Source organism: Rutilus rutilus, assembly GCF_951802725.1.
Source record: "Rutilus rutilus genome assembly, chromosome: 2".
NCBI classification, from domain to species: domain Eukaryota; kingdom Metazoa; phylum Chordata; class Actinopteri; order Cypriniformes; family Leuciscidae; genus Rutilus; species Rutilus rutilus.
This window is the reverse complement of record NC_140210.1, coordinates 38,472,424-38,489,349: the sequence shown is the minus strand read 5'-3', so window position 1 is coordinate 38,489,349 and position 16,926 is coordinate 38,472,424.

Genomic DNA, 16,926 nt, shown 5'->3' with positions numbered 1-16,926 from the left:
TTCCAGACGAGTTACATATTGTTACTCGTACATATTACATATAGGTAACATATTGTTCTGACTGTGGAAGCAATGATCCAACATCGCAGCTGTTAAAATCTCCCAGCAAAAAGATAGGTTGATCAGCTGCTCTGGATACAGCATTATTATAACTGTCTGCAATATGTTCAGCTGCAAGAGCATTATCAGGGCCAGGAACATAGGCAAGGATCACTGTCACTTGAGTGAATTCACGGGGAAGATAAAAGGGTCGAAATGACACTGTCATCATTTCATAATGCTGTGAGTAACAGTCTCACGCACCGTAAAATTAGTTGTCCATTTATCATCCACCGCCATACAAAGACTGCCTCCAATCGATTTCCCTGTCTTTTTTGTGTCCCGGTCATATGAAAGTAAATCCATCCAAGTTCAATACAGTGACCTCAGACAGCCATGTTTCAGTGAAACAGATCAAACTCGTGTTCCGATAGTCAGAATCAGTTTTGATCAACACGGAAAGTTTGTCCATTTTATTCCGCAATGACCGCACATTTGACAAGACAACGGCAGGTAATGGAAGCGTACTTCCCCGTCTTCTCACCCTGTTCCTGATTCCTCCTCTTGATTCCCTTTTCCGACGGATTATTTTCCTCAGCAAATGCTTGGGGGTTAAATTCAGAAGTGGCGATGTTGGTATATTAGATTAAACTTGTCGCAGATCTAGAAGATCAGCCCAAACATAAATCATGATGCCTGAGTTGATGGTTTGTGAATCTGCCGGTGAGCTCCAGCACGACCAAACAGGTTGAACGCACAAAAGGATCCACAGAAACAAAGTTTTCAAGTTTTCAAAATCGTATGCATCTTGATGAGCTGCATAACATGTGTGTCGAACTCTGACTCCAAACAGGAACAACAAAAAACAAAACAATAAAACACAAACAGCCTTTAACTGCGAGTCGCTCAAGCCGTGGAGCGCCCCACCCCATATGTTCCAAATAAAATCATTTTCAGTCTTACAACTCATCCCACAGATGCTCAATTGTAAAGATCTGGGGAAATTGGAGTCCAGGGCAACACCTTGAACTCTTCATGTTCCTCAAAGCATTCCTGAACAATATGTGCAGTGCGGACAGGTGCGTTATCCTGCTGAAACAGGCCACTTTCACCAGGGAACACCATTGTCATGAAGGGGTGTACCTGGTCTGCAACAATGTTTAGGTAGGTGGCCCGTGTCAAATTCACATCCACATGAATGACCGGACCCAGAGTTTCCCAACAGAACATTGCCCAGAGAATCACACTCCCTCCACCGGCTTGTCGTCGTCCTGTGCATCCTGGTGCCATCACTTCCCCAGGTAAACAGCGCACACATTTCCTCCCATAACCATCCTTGAAATTTTGTGTGACTTGCCACAGTAGACCTTCTGTTGGCTCGGACCAGACAGGATAGCCTTTGTTGCCCTCATGCATTGATGAGTTTTAGCTCCCAATGTCCTGTTGCCGGTTTGCGGTTTGTCCATCCTCAGACCACTGTTGGTAAAAACTCACCACTGCTGACCTGAAACAACCCACAGGCCTTGCTGTTATAGAGATACTCTGACCCAGTCGCCTTGCCATAACAATTTGGCCCTAGTCAAAGTCCCTCAGATTTGTATTCCTGCCGATTTCACCTGCATCCAAACATGTAAACAGTAAAAAAGGTTGGGTAATTTGTTTAACCCAACCGTTGGGTTACACATATTGGGTCAATATGTTGGGTTATTTTCCAAAAATATTAGGTCATTCTTATCTGGCACCGGTCTTGGAGTCCTTCTACTAACAATTAAGCTGGTAAGTTGAATAATGATAAGAGTATGTGCAGTGCTGGGGCTACTACAGATCCAGGTACAGTTAATTACTTATGTTTTCAGCTGTCTTCCGTCATTTTAATACAGTATGTTTTAATTTCAATACAGTCTAAGCTGTTTGATGACTGACAATGATTGAGTGGCAAAAGAAAGCAAGAAGTCCTCATAGCCAAGTCGAGGAGTTCATGAGACACACACCACCTCAACAAACTGCAGTGCATGGAATTGATCCTCTGGAATAAAAACTGTCAAAGAAATCATTAGAGAACATCCCAGACGTCACGGTTTTCTTGGAATGGTGAGTTTAATGATGTTCAGTATAGACTCGATACTATGGGTATGCGCGTGACGTCACCGACGAGTGACTGCGATTACGCCCACTGAGTGGCAGAATGACTGCCGTGAAAAAAACACAAAACGCTTCAAAAATGGGAAAGAGCTTTTCGATTGACTGTACAACTAGATTTGACAAGAAATCTGAGGTATATTTTTACAGACTGCCGAAAGCTACAGTCTCTGAAAAAAATGTAAAAAAGCTGTCACTGGGACAGTACCCTTCAAAAGTGTTCTAATATGTACCATTTGGGTACTAATACACATTTGGTACCAATATGTACCTTTGAGGGACTTATATGCACTCTTTAGGTACATAGGTGTACCTTTTGAAAAGGTACCGCCACAGTGACAGCCTTTGTACCTTTTTTCTGAGAGTGTACAGTACAGTAGTAGTGGGAAGTTCTGTTAAATTACTGACTCGGATCTTTTGAATCTCGTTCATAAAAATTAACAAATCTTTTTTCAAGTCATTTCGTTCATTTCAGCAGAATGTATTTAAAATGTTACATGTCAAAAGCCAAATTCACCAAACACATCAAATGTTGATCACATTTAGAATAAGAAAAAAATTGCAATGCAAGGAAGCGGTTTAAGCGGAATAATTTGCAATGCAAATTATGAGAAACTGAAACGATTAATTCATTTATGGGTTCACAGGCAAATTTGCTTTTTTTATTTCCCTGGTGTTAAATCAGGCTCATATAAATGTCAGGAAACACGATTCCTGTCTGCATGTCAATATCCGTGATAACTGGATCTTTGGTAAGTTGTAAAGAACACTATATCGAGTCCAACCTTTAGTTTAAACTGATAATCGTTTGTTTTACTCACGTTTTCGCAGTTTCCCCTATTGATTCCTGTGACTGTCACGCAGCAGCTCTTCGGCGGCAAAGTGACGTCAATGCATACCCTCTATAGGGTGTCTTATTTGGGATTTTTTAATTTTTTTTAATTAGGTTCACACACGTGTGTAGATGAATTTTTTTCTTCTGTAAACTTGTCTTTCAAAGATGATCATGGAGCAATGGCCTTTAAAACCCTTTCTGACATCCTGCCATCATCGCCATACCTCACAAATGGAAAAATGGTGTGTCCAACATATGTTGAAATGAAGCGCAGCTTAAATGACATTTAGCCTGTAAGTAAAAGCAACACTATCAAATTAATTTAGATAAATTACACTGTTCTGCGGCTCATGTTCATCCACTTCTTCTTTTCTTCAATGATTCCGCTTGTTAATGGGATTGTTCATCCAAAAAAAAGAAAATTCTGTCATGATTACTCACTCTCATGTCGTTCCAAACCTGTAAGATTTTCGCTCACCTTCGGAACACAAAAGAAGATCTTTGAGATGAAATCTGAGAGCTTTCTGTCCCTCCATTGACAGTCTATACAACTAACACTTTCAAGCCCCAGAAAGGTAGTAAAGACATCATTAAAGTAATCCATGTGACTCCAGTGGTTTAACCTCAGTTTTATGAATCGACGCGAGTGCTTTGTGCAAAAAAACATAATTGTTGCGTTCACACTCATGTCATCTGCTCTCGCATTAACACAACACGCATGCGTCAAGGTGCTCTCATGAACATGCGTTTGAGTTTAATATGTTGTAAATAAAGTGATAAATTATGGTTAAGGGATAGAATATACTCATGTCGCTTCATAAAATTGAGGTTGAACCACTGGAGTAACATGTATTACCTTAATGATGTCTTTGCTACCTTTCTGGGGCTTAAAAGTTATAGTTCCGTTGCTGTCAATGGAGGGACAGAAATCTCTCAGACTCATCAAAAAGATCTTTATTTGTGTTCCGAAGATGATCGAAAGTCGTACAGGTTTGGAATGACATGAGGGCAAATAATTAATGACAGAATTTACATTTTTGGGTGCACTAACCCTTTAACAGCAGGTGTAATGACTAATTAGAGTAACCATAATTTAACAGCACTGCTTTGATGTAACTTTTTCATAATTTAACACTGTTGATGTTGTCACAGTGCATGCTCAACTGAACTTTATTTATTCTTTTAAGGTTGGAACTAACATGGTGCATTACCTGAACAGTGAGATAAGCCCGGATCTGCATGACTTGATGCTTGGGGACAAAGGGAACTCGCAAGTTTTTATCATATTCAGTGTGGAAGCAGTTGAACAGAAGACTTTATTTCAAGCAATGGATGTGTGCAATGTTTTACATCTATGACATAAACTATTTCAAGACCCCTCCACTCATTTTGAGAGTTTTTGTAGCATGCAAACTTTAATATATCCGGAGGAGTTCCTGCCTCATTAAGAACTTTGATCAGCATCATCATTAGGTCCAGTAGTCAACATATGTATTTGTAGTTTTATTACTTAAGGTATGTTTACAACAACACATCGATGCATTCAGTGTACAGTGAAGACATTTTTAATAAAGTTGTGATTAGGATTTAATGTTATTAATTTGTGTATTCTGTCCATATTTATATAGGTTATTGAATTAAATGTAGGTTATTAATGCAGTTTTAAATTCAGTGTTCATTTTTAATTTTTGTGCTCTGTATGTATTTGTACTCTATGTACATTTTTGTGTAGGTTTTGAATGTGTACTGTTTGTACATATTTGCATAGGTTTTGAATTTATTATGTGTGTTGTATGTACACTTGTGTATTTTGAATTTATGTACACATGTATATTTACATTAAATGCTAAACTCCCCAATTTATAGTTTGTAATTTAAAAATATATTTTTTGAAACATATGTATTGTTTTATACAAATAAACAATCTGTATTTGAAAACAAAGTGTATTTTATTTATTAAAATAAGGGTTATTTTAACCCAACTGGAGTTTAACCCAATGCATTGGGTTAAAATAACCCACAGTTGGGAAGGTGCTACACCAACCCATAGTTGGGTGATTCGTTGGGTTATTTTTAACCCAACATTTTTAAGTGAGAGATTATGAGAACTGATTTACCATCTAATCTTCCCAGACCTTAATATTTGGCTTTGGTAGGAGATGATCAACGATATTCGCTTCACCTGTGATATACCAGATATACAAAATGATATACAGATGAGCCAAAACATTATGTATATACTATACATAATGTTTTGGCTCATCTGTATATCATTTTGCTGTGTGAATCAAGTAGAGGAATTTAAGCATGTACTGAATCATCTCTTGTCACTAGATGGTGCACAAAACCAGCTTTATACTATTTTAAGCTGTCTTGAGCCCTATGTCTGAAGATTTTGCAAAAATTACATTTTTACTAGTGCTGATCAATTATGTTACACTTATGTAGGCCTATGTACGCATTCAAATGATAAAATATCAAATCAAGAGGGAATTACTCATATGTACTCAAATTATATAAAATAGCCTACTTTTTAAGAAAACATATTTTTGATAATGTTAAGTCATTAAGTGTAGGCCTACATTTAAAAAGGACAAGCTAGTGAATGTATTAAAGGTTTCTCAACCAGGGGTCCTCAGAAAACTGCACGGAAGCCTCAGGATGACTTAAAAGTATATCAATTAATACATTATTATTATTATTATATTAAAATAAACTATCGTAAATTAAACCTAAACTAAAACTGAAACTAATGTAAACTGAAATGTGTATGTGTATTATAATTCAGTCAAAAAGATGATGATTATTTTGTGAGATCAGTATCAAGTCTGATCAATAGAGGGCGCCATTCACACATTTTATGTGTTTTGTGGTTTCACAGAATACGACTCGAATTCAAAATCTCTCAGATTTGGGAATTCATTCTTAGAGGGAATCGTGTCATCTGTTCCGCATCTGAAATTGTGCGTGGAGCTGTAAAGATAGTCCAACTTGTGAGTAATGACCGCATTCTAGATTTACCATCCAACAGAGGAAGTGTTGATGACCACTTAAAACTGCATTAAAAACAGCTGAGTCAGTTAAAACCGGCAAACTTCTCATTTTACCTTGTAATATCCTTCAGTTTTGGAAACCCATTGAATACCGTTTTCTTCTAAAGATCTTCTCATCTGAGTTCCACTCTTATAAAAAAAAAAAAGTAAAAAAAAAAGTTTAAATGGGGTTCTACAATACACAACCCTATAGGGTTCTTAACTAAATTTTAAAGAACCCTTTATACCAAAAAGGTATAGGAGAAGTGTCTTAAATTATTACATAATATTTTCATGTTTAACAAGTTATTTTTTCAAGAGATAAAGTATGTTTACAACCTGCTTAATTAATATATTTTTTAATGATGTGAACCCCTAAAAGGTTCGATAAAGCGCCTGCTATACAGTATCACCATTTAAGGGTCTATAAAGAACATTTTTTCCTAAGAGTGTGCTAGAGTCTAAATAAACAGCTTACAGATCCAAGTTCCAAGTCAAAAGGTAAATTCTTTTTAACAAATTTTTTCCCCCTCAAACATCATCAGACCAATCACAAACTTTCTGAGGAGAAAACTTTTCTTTCGTGCCCTGTCTGAGGCTGGTCTCTCATGACGTTGTTGTTTAGCATCCACATCCACAAGACTGATTGAACTCGGCAACCCCAGGCTCATGGAGGTCTGGGTTGAACCACTGTGGGCTCCTGACAGGCCAATGAGAAGCCAGCGCTGTGACTGTAGACAGTTGGATAGCTGGGCTATTATGTCACTTCCTGGGACATGGCAGAGCAGACCCAGACAGATGAGTAAAAGGATGAGTGTTGTGTGAGAGGAAGATCAGAGGAGAAGGCCAGGCGCTGTTGGGGGTCCGTAACTGTTTCGCCCACACTGTCTTTTTAGACATTGTCGATACTTAATTCTAATCTCTTTCTTGTGTTACTTGTGTTTGAGTGTCTCTCAGGCTTCTCCTCTTGCATCAACATTTTTTCCCTCATCCTTTTCCCTCTTGAGTTTTTTTAGCTCCACCTGATAGGAGTTCATACTATTCTTTGTTTTAATAAAATTATTATGTATGGATGAGACTGGGGCTAGTTGACACACTTTTTAATCTATTATAATCTATTTCTATTTAGGTGTATACATTATGCGAGATCTTGAACATTTCTACCATTATTGCAGACAAAATAAGTTACCGCTGGGTTAGTTTTCCCAATGTAAAGCTTATAGGTTTTTCTGAATTTTTTAAAAAAAAATTATGAAAACATCAGCAAAAAAGTTTTGATGCAAAATATTGGAGTCAGCATTTGACAGTAAATAATTGTATACTAAAAAAAAAAATCTACATTGAATAAAGGCTGGTCTTTTGACCTTTATATTCATCAAAGAATTCTGAAAATATGTATCTTTATGTAAATATTGTTATTTTATAATCTTGGCTGAATATATAACAAAATCTATTGAACATTTCTACCTTTATTGGGCAGGAAATAAAGAAATTTAACTCGGAAAGTTGTCCCAATGGAAATCTGCCATGAAACAGCATATTACAGGTTTTTCTAAATAATGTGATCAATTTATGAAATATCAACAATGTAAAAAGTATCACACAAAAATATTGCATCATTACAGAAATTAATTCATTTAAATTCAATTTGACTTTTGTTTAAAATATACTTTATTATGTTCACAAGCAACTATATGACAGTATGATATTAGAATTTTAGTTTAGACAGAGTTCACAAATTATTCATAATTTATAAATGATCCAAATTTACAACAGTTTTGAACTAGGTGTTTGAAACCAGCATACAAAACCACTGCAATGTATGATTTAATCTGTGATTTAAATCCTATAGGCTACAGTTAGTATGATGCAGTCATTGTATCTTCAACTTCCATCTTACATCAACATGCCTTCGGTCTCCCATAGCATCTTACACTCTTGATCTACACTTCACTTGTGGGGTCACACTGTTCCCTCAGCTTTTTCTTTCTATTCATCTCTCCCCTCTTTCTTTTCTCCGATGAGGCCAGATGAGGACTCTGGGTGGTTTGTGAGAGCAGTGGGGCTGACTGGAAGTGTGTGTGTATGTGTGTGAAAGAGAGAAATCTCACCCTGCGAGTGGGTGGTGGGTGATGACCCCTTCCTCTCCAGCTCTGTGAGTGTGTGTGTGTGTGTGTGTGTGTGTGTGTGTGTGTGTGTGTGTGTGTGTGTGTGTGTGTGTGTGTGTGTGTGTGTGTGTGTGTGTGGTGGGCTCGGCCCCTAGACGACTATCTCCGGGGCTCAATCTCACGCTGAATAGAACCTCCACTGTGTTTCACTGCGGGGCTTTCCCGCACGCTTCGGTCTCAATGTATGATTCATTATCCAATCAGAGGGAGGGTGACGCATCCGTGAGTGATCTTATCGAACCCTGGTGCCCACGCTCAGCCTTCCAGATGCTCCCTCTACTAAAGAAACCGAATTAATGGAGTTATTTTTAGTTCTGAGAATCTTAAAAATAGACTCAGAAGGGTGTGGTGGGACCTCTCACGATCAAGGCCTGTAGCTGAAAATTGGTTTGAAGGAAGTCACGAGAATCTTCGTGACTTGCGTGTTTGGTGGTTTGAGATTTGTGATGTTTTTGCAGTGCATTTCATTTTTTAGAAAAGCAAAAGTGATCTCTCTTAGTGTTTAAGTAACGTTCGATCTTAATCTTTTAGAAATTGACCGTATTAACTCCTTCCCCACCAGATTTTCTTTTAAGTTGCCAGCATTTCTGATCATTTTCTCAAAAAAAAAGAATGCATGCATGAAGCTAGAATAAAATATTCTGGGGGCCATGAAAGTTTTATCAACACTTGATTGTGGGTAAGTTTCGTTAAAAAAAGCAACACATTTTTCAAACACTATCTGGATTGGATTCAGAATTATGATCAAAACATAGATGGAGTAGATCGAGTCCATCAACACCCCCACGGCTTGTACATTCCTGTACCTCTTCACGAATTCAATATTTGATTTGGTAACATTCCATTTGGTAACATTCCATTATGGAACTTATGGAAAATTCCATAATGGCATGGAAAGAGTTAATTACACCTCAGGTCCGCATTAGAATGGCAATTCATGCTAATCACTGTCATTTTAGATGTTCAGATTCTCAGTATAATTAATACTTTATCATCAGTCAACAACTGTACAATGATCTTTTACCTAAAACTAGATGTTTTCATATTATACCCTTAGAGTTTAGGAAAGCCAAATGTTCAGGTTTGGGGATTTTGTGTTCCTAAGCAACAAAATGTCCTTTTATCATCCATAACTATTTTGTTAGCTGTGTGTCACATAAGTTTCACTTAAACAACATGTTTATTAAAGAAGCACCATTAGTTTGATCCCCTTAAGCAATAGAATTAACATAATTACAGTCAGTCTCTTGGGCACTGTGAAGAATAAACACTTTTCAATGGTTCTTTGAAAGAACCCTCTTGCTATGAAGAACCATATTTTTATATTCTTCATATTTTTTTTATTGAGAGATTGTTTTGAATTATTAACTATTTGTGTATTGTAATATTTAGATGGTTTGTGTGTAACCCTGTTACAAAAAATATATATACAAAATTCCATAAAGTTGTGGCTCCCAATGAATAATGTCATCATTTGGACACAAGTGCCAATCTTGTCACATTTTTTCCCCCAATTTTTACACAAATTAACTATTTAATCATGTTAACCAAGTTACACTTTTAAAAATAAAGGTTCCAAAAGGTTTTTTTTTTTTTTTTTTTTTCATAGTGAAGAACCATTTCCGGTTCCCTAAAGAACCTATTAGCGAACAGTTCTTAAAAAGAACCATGTTTTTCTTTGTGTGAAGAACCTTTTTTCACTATTATAGACTTCTATAATTCAATATTAGGCTGCATAGTTTAGGTCAGCCGGAACCAGGAACACTTCCCATAAATCCTGATGTATGTGTTACATCATAAGAAGGATGGCGTCTACACTAATATTAGTCTCTCTGTTTATCCCGAGGTTTACCGCAGTCCGCCGGATTCAGCCTGTATCCAGATCTGATGAAGGCTCTGCGCCTGGACACGACGACAACACAGTCCTGAAGTGTCAACTAGGCCATCCCCTGTGAAGGCCTTCTTCCCTTCCCTTTACCTCTGTACCTGTACAGTCACCACGTGGCTATGCAGACGCGATAAATAATTCTGTATTATACATTAAGACAAGTAGTTTGTTGAGGGTTGATTTGTAAAGAAGCACTACACGCCTGCGCACGTATATATTCAAACGCGCATACCTATGGACTGAACACGTGATGCGCATGTGCGCGACGTCTGTGTTTGCACCTTGGAACCTATTTCCGGGAGTGTGTTCTCGAGTCACCAGGCACTGTTTTGTGCGGATGGAGCGTGTTGAGGGTTTTCTGTTAGAACGGTGTCGTGTTAGCGGCCCCTAAGTTAATAACTAATGATCTTCGCAACAGAAGTGAATCAAAACTAACTTTAGCTGGACAATAACTTTATCCTAGAGCTGCTGTAAAGCCAAAACAATCTCTGATGCTGTAATTTCCTATTATCACTATAAAGCTGCTTTGTAACAATTCATATTGTTAAAAGCGCTATATAAATGAAGGTGACTCGACAATAAATAACCTTTTGTGCCGTGGAAAGGTTCCATGGATGTTAAAGATTCTTCATGAAACAATCAATGCCAATAAAGAACCTTAATTTTTAAGACTGCAAAAAATAATCAAATAAATATTTTCATCCAATTTATGTGAAGTTCATCAGTGACCCTCAAACCAATTTTGGAATTAAACTAGCTAACCCTTGATTTAAACTCATTATGGCTTGAGTTCTTGAAGTTGTTAAATTACATTATAGGCTCTTCAGATATTTGTTTCTAGGTTCTGTTACGATTTGCTGATTGGTCTAGGGGAGGAAAGCAACAGCAAAAAAAATGGATGTTGGTGAAACGAATGCGCAACAGCATGAAGCCGCCCCGTCTCCACTCTCCAGACTCAGAATTGTTTCACAACAACCCAAATAACCACATATTTCAACCATACTATGAATAATCATTGAAATTAACACTCACTTCTGCCTTTTAAGTCTCAATCATAAAGTGTGATCAAAAGAGAAAACTCTACTTCAATAAATAGACCACAAATGAGGTAAAGATACACAACACAACCAACTACTTGCTTCAACACAACACAACACAACCAACTACTTGCTTCAACACAACATCACCAACTACTTGCTTCAACACAACATCACCAACTACTTGCTTCAACACAACATCACCTACTCGCTTCAACACATCAAGTCTGAGGTTGACAATAAGACCTTAAAACTGTTGCACACAGTCAAGCCACCTTCAACACAGCTCTGATGATGGTTGCCGTTTAAATACTCTCCTTCCCCTCCCAGCATCCAATCATAGCAGGGCATTGATTATTGGCATCAGGTGGAAACCATTTCTCCTGAAGAGAGACAGGGAGAGAGAGAGAGAAACAGAGCACAGCTTGGGCACACACAAACAAAACCTTACGACTCAGGACGTAACAGTTCTTTAAAGCACTTTGTGTAAGTTTCTCCTTTGACGTCAGACCCTTTCTTGTTTTTTTTTTTTTGTTTTTTAGACTAGCTATCAATACTTGCATTGTGGATTTAAGACAAGTTTCCTTCAATCGAAAGCACATTTATTTCTCAGTGAAAGTTATGAGATAGTAATGCTATCACTCTCAGAAAAAAAGGTACAAAAGCTGTCACTGGGACAGTACCCTTCAAAACACTCTCAGAAAAAAAGGTACAAAAGCTGTCACTGGGACAGTACCCTTCAAAAGGGTTCTAATATGTACCATTTGGGTACTAATATGTACACATTTGGTACCAATATGTACACGTTTGGTACCAATATGTACCTTTGAGGGACTTATATGCACTCTTTAGGTACAAAGGTGTACCTTTTGAAAAGGTACCGCCACAGTGACAGCTTTTGTACCTTTTTTCTGAGAGTGTATAGACTCATTTCCCATCAGAATGGCCACTGACTCTTTTGTGAGTAAGTCGGTCATTATGAGAAAACAGGAAGCTGATGGCCAGTATTGTGCTTGGACTCAAGCAGGGTCATCAAAACACTTCTATAAATGTTTTAAAAAGGATTTTGTGGCTACAGTGATTTCTTTGTTGTTGTTTTTTTTAAGATCAATTAAAAGTGACTAAAGTCTGAGTTTTCAACTGCTAGTCCAAGTGGAATATATGTAAAATACTAACTAAATTAAATATACCTTTAATTATCATGTAAATTCTAACTATTGACTAATCTTTAACATTCTAAATAATGCTTGTATAATGTATTATTATATTGTTGAAGTTATTATAAAATATACTGAGGGTCCCTGTCTGGTTAGGAGCCACTTTTTGAAATTCAAACTCATTTTTATTTTTGGGCTTAATAGCTTTTGGGATTAGGAGAAACCGGGTCTAAACTGCAGCCGTAAACTGCTTTCCGAGTTATTTGCCCCTGACTTGACTCCGTCTGTGAGGATCGCACATTATCAACAGTTTGTCTTGTCCGTGTGTGATATTTGCATTATAAAAGCGGTGCACCAAAGTGCAAAAAGAACGACACACAGTCATAGTCGCACAATTGAGATTCATTATCAGAGTGAGTCAAGCGTAGGGAAGAACCCTTTTCTTTGCTCGAGAATATGATGTAATGCAATTCTGAGGTCATTCCGTGGTTGCCATGACATCACCTTGGGAACGTGAATTTGGGGTATCAAATCAAACTTTCAATCAGTTTCAATCAGCCCATTAACCTTCTCAGAATCTCTTTATTTCTTATTTTTCATGTGTCTTACATTAAATTGAGCCTTCACGACATAAGAAACCTCATTCTGGTTACAAGATGTATCATTGTCTGACTAATCTGACCACAATCCTGAGGTTATGACTGAAAACTCTTGTTTTGAACCACAGACTAAAATTGAGCTCAGCACCTGTGAAGGGCTTGAAAAGTTTCCAGGCATCTAATTCAAGAAAAAAAAAAAAAAAGTGTTTTGCTTGCAGAATCCCTAAATGACGATGTCGACTGGACCTAACATCTTCTACTTCTTGTCGTCAGTGCTTTGTCTAAGTCAGAGTCTGATAAATACTCGGTTGCATTAAGTTTCAGCAATACGAGGCCTGTAGGAACACCCGTCCTACAAATGTAAAGTTTATCATATGCCGTTCAAAGTCTTTTACAACCGTGACTTATTTTTCCACCTCTCCCGACCATTGCCGTGTAAAGAAAGCAAATCAGGTTACAGCAATCCTCTTTTTGGATTATTTTCTTAGGGTTTGGGTGTTATAACTCAAATCACTCCCAGCCTCTCTCTCTCTCTCACACACACACACGCACATACACACATACCCGCAGGCTCAACAAACGTTAGAGGATAATTTATCTCACAGCTTATATTGCGTACACACCAGCGTTCAGGTGTCTGCTCTGAAATAAAGCCTTGGTGTCAGGAATCATTCCGGATGGGATTCTAACACACTCCATGTATGTGCAGTGCTGTGTTCACTTAACCTCATGCAAGAGCATTTAACTGAAGGCTTATGAACACTCAACATTGCCCCTTGCCCCTCTTTCTGACACAATTGGACCGGCTGAAGGTGTCTCCTGGGAGACATTAGTCAGTGAAAAAGCAAATACTCCATTTTGAAACCATGTTTTCAATTTAGAGGCACATGGTTTGAATTAGGGTCATGCTTACTGAGGTGGGTGAGTGGGAGGGTTAGCCTCGGGACAGAGGTGAGCGAGAGCTTCCTATACACCCACAGAAAAACACACCCACTTCTACACTTTAACTATCAGCTTTGTTTTAGTTTTTAGGGACTGAAAGGTGGTTATTGATGTAATTTAATAGTGCAGATAACAAATTAAAGGAATAGTTCATACAAAAATCTAAATTCTGTCATCATTTACTCGCCCTCATGTCGTTCCAAACCTGTATGACTTATTTTCTTCTTCGGAAAACACAAAAGAAGTTACTTTAAAAAATGTTTTTGTCAGTGAAAAACCCCACTGAAATGTAGAACGACACAAGGGCAAGCATATGGTGACTGAATGTTCATTTTGGGGTGAACAATCCCTTTAAAACTCTTGTGTAAAAATCTGAATTGCACTGCAATACGATATATAGATTTTATTTGTTTAGCACGGATTTGAAAAGTAGATGATTTGAAAACTGACTACTGAGACCCAGAAAAAAAAGTTTTGAAAAAGTTGTATATTTTCATGTAATTACATTGTTTAGAGCATAAGAAACAAATGATTTGAAAAATGATATTTCATTCATATGTTATGATATGTCGTCTGTAGTGTAGCCATTTTTCTTCATTCACCAATCAATTTTTAGGTTTCTGGATTTTTTTTTAAATATCTTTCTTTATGAAAGATATAATGGAATGAACTGATATACCATTTTACTTTATGCAATATGTGGGTAAAATGGCAATAGATAGATTCCCATTCAATACAATGTATACACTGTAGCTAATTTGCATATAATGTGTTTCTTGGGGCAACATGTAATATAAAAATAAGTGTAATAATGGGAGTTATAATTGGCATTGTCATAATAATATCTAATATTTCATAGGAATATTGATATATAATTTCTTTCCCTATTCACTTAAAATTGTTGTCACCAAAAATGCCTGATAAACATGCTGTCCACTACAGCGAACATGAAATCAATGCCCTGTTTTGTAACCGAAAGTCATATTTTGATTAGAACCCATATAACATTTTCCTGAGATGTTGATTTATGACAATTTGAAAATATGTCAGATTTAAATGATAATAACAAAATATTATCATATTTCCATAAGAGTGCTAAACTTAGCCAGCTACATTAATGTCAGTCATTAAGGAGAAGTTGTTTTTATGGTGAAACCTCCAAACATTTGGTATCTCTGAAAAGCAAACGTGCTCTTTACAGGACACTAAAATATAAAATATAATGTCCACTACAGTGATCGAAAGTCTATTCCTGAGTCCCAGGAGGATATGTAGCATTATTGTCAATGTAAGCTGCACTATTTTGACATGGTAAGTTGCTCCAAAAATCAGTTATTTGTTATATAATGTTACATGCAATGCTGTATTCAATCTACAATTTGATAGAATATCCAATATAGGGTGTAAAATGGTGTGCCATTTGAAGAGAACAGTTGTAATGACAGACCAATATGAATCTAGTGGTATTAACTATAAAAGGCCTACATTTTATGTACAATAAAAGTTCAAATGCATTTTATATTCAAAGATATAATAGAATAAAAATTATAAACAATAATATCCAGTGCATAATGCTATATCATTAAAAAGTTGCTGTAATGGTTGATAAGCCACCCCATGTTGTAGCCTATTTTGTAAATCCAAACCGATTCTTTGGTTTCCATGAAGATTTTCATTGCCTTTTCTAATTGGCAAAGCAAACGCTTTTGGCATCTAGATTTAATTTAATTGAGGGATTAGTTTTTTTCCCCCCTTCAGTGCTACTCGTTTGGGAAAGTTTTCTGATTCTGAAAATAGGCAAGAGGGGTAGTCTGGAATTCTTGGATTACATCATCCTTTATGATGTCATCATCATTGGGTGACTTTGGCACGTTACCGAACGGGTGAAGTCAGGCAGAAATTTTGCTCTCGCTGCCCAGTGCAAATCATTTAAAAACGGAGCCTCAGGGCGTATCAGTACGGGCAACTGTTAACCCCCATCCACTCTCCTTTCCTTTCATTACCTGTCTCTTCAAGGAGACGGTCGAGAGAGGGTGACGTCTTCGTTTTTTAAAAATCAAATGGCAAAGAAAAAGAAGCCACTGTAAGCCTGCGTTTTTCTCTTGGGGGACATCATAATGATTTGATTTACTGGCGGTCATTTGATCAACAGCGCGCGCTCCACTCCTTAAACACACACACACTCCTCCCAGAGAAACTCGCAGAAGGTGCAGGCTGCCGGACATCTCGGAGTTGGAATCACATTTATTCTCATTACACCGCGATAGTGTCAGCTGGAGGCAGGGGAGGCACGAGTCAGGGCCATAAAAACTACCTCACTACCTTTTCCCGCCATTACCTCATTCAGATCACATCACACCCAGTCAGTCCTTCGCAGTCTTCGTCGAAGCTGCGCGCTGCCGTCCTTTTTGTCCGGGTACTCGACAAATTACTCTTCAAACTTGAAACATAAGCAGTTTTCAACAGGTTTTGCCGTTGGGTGAGTAATTTGCATATGCATGTCAAGTTCATATGCAAGTCTTCACTTGTCTTAAGCAACCAAAGGTACACCTTCTGCATTTGCGTATTCTTGCATTAACAGACAACAGCAATAGTGTCCTGCTTCAAATTTCTCTCACCATCTGTCTTTTTAACCAAGGGAAAAATTCAGGTTAACCCCCAAATTAACCCCATCCATGTCAAATAATTTTAAGTGATACACTTTAGGGCGACAACCTGTGTTTTTAAGAAAAACAACAGATTTATATTTGACAATTTAGCAGTTTTTATTATATAATTGTATGCGTCTTGCGCAACAAGAGCATAGTAGTTGCTCTTGCTCTCTGTTAGAAGTAATGCTGCTTTGAAGAAATGTGTTTAAGGTCAAGAGAATATTTTAAGTAGCCTATTGTAAGTTTTTTTAAGCTGCATATTCAACACACTCATGGTAATTTGTATGTGTTGGTGAATTGGCACCATATTGGTGGATAATTCATATGATTCTGTTTGAGCTCATTCATACATTTTATTGTGATCGGTTTCTTCACATGAATCACATATAGTAAAAATTCATACAAAATTGCCACCTTGTAAAATAGTTACGTTGAGGTC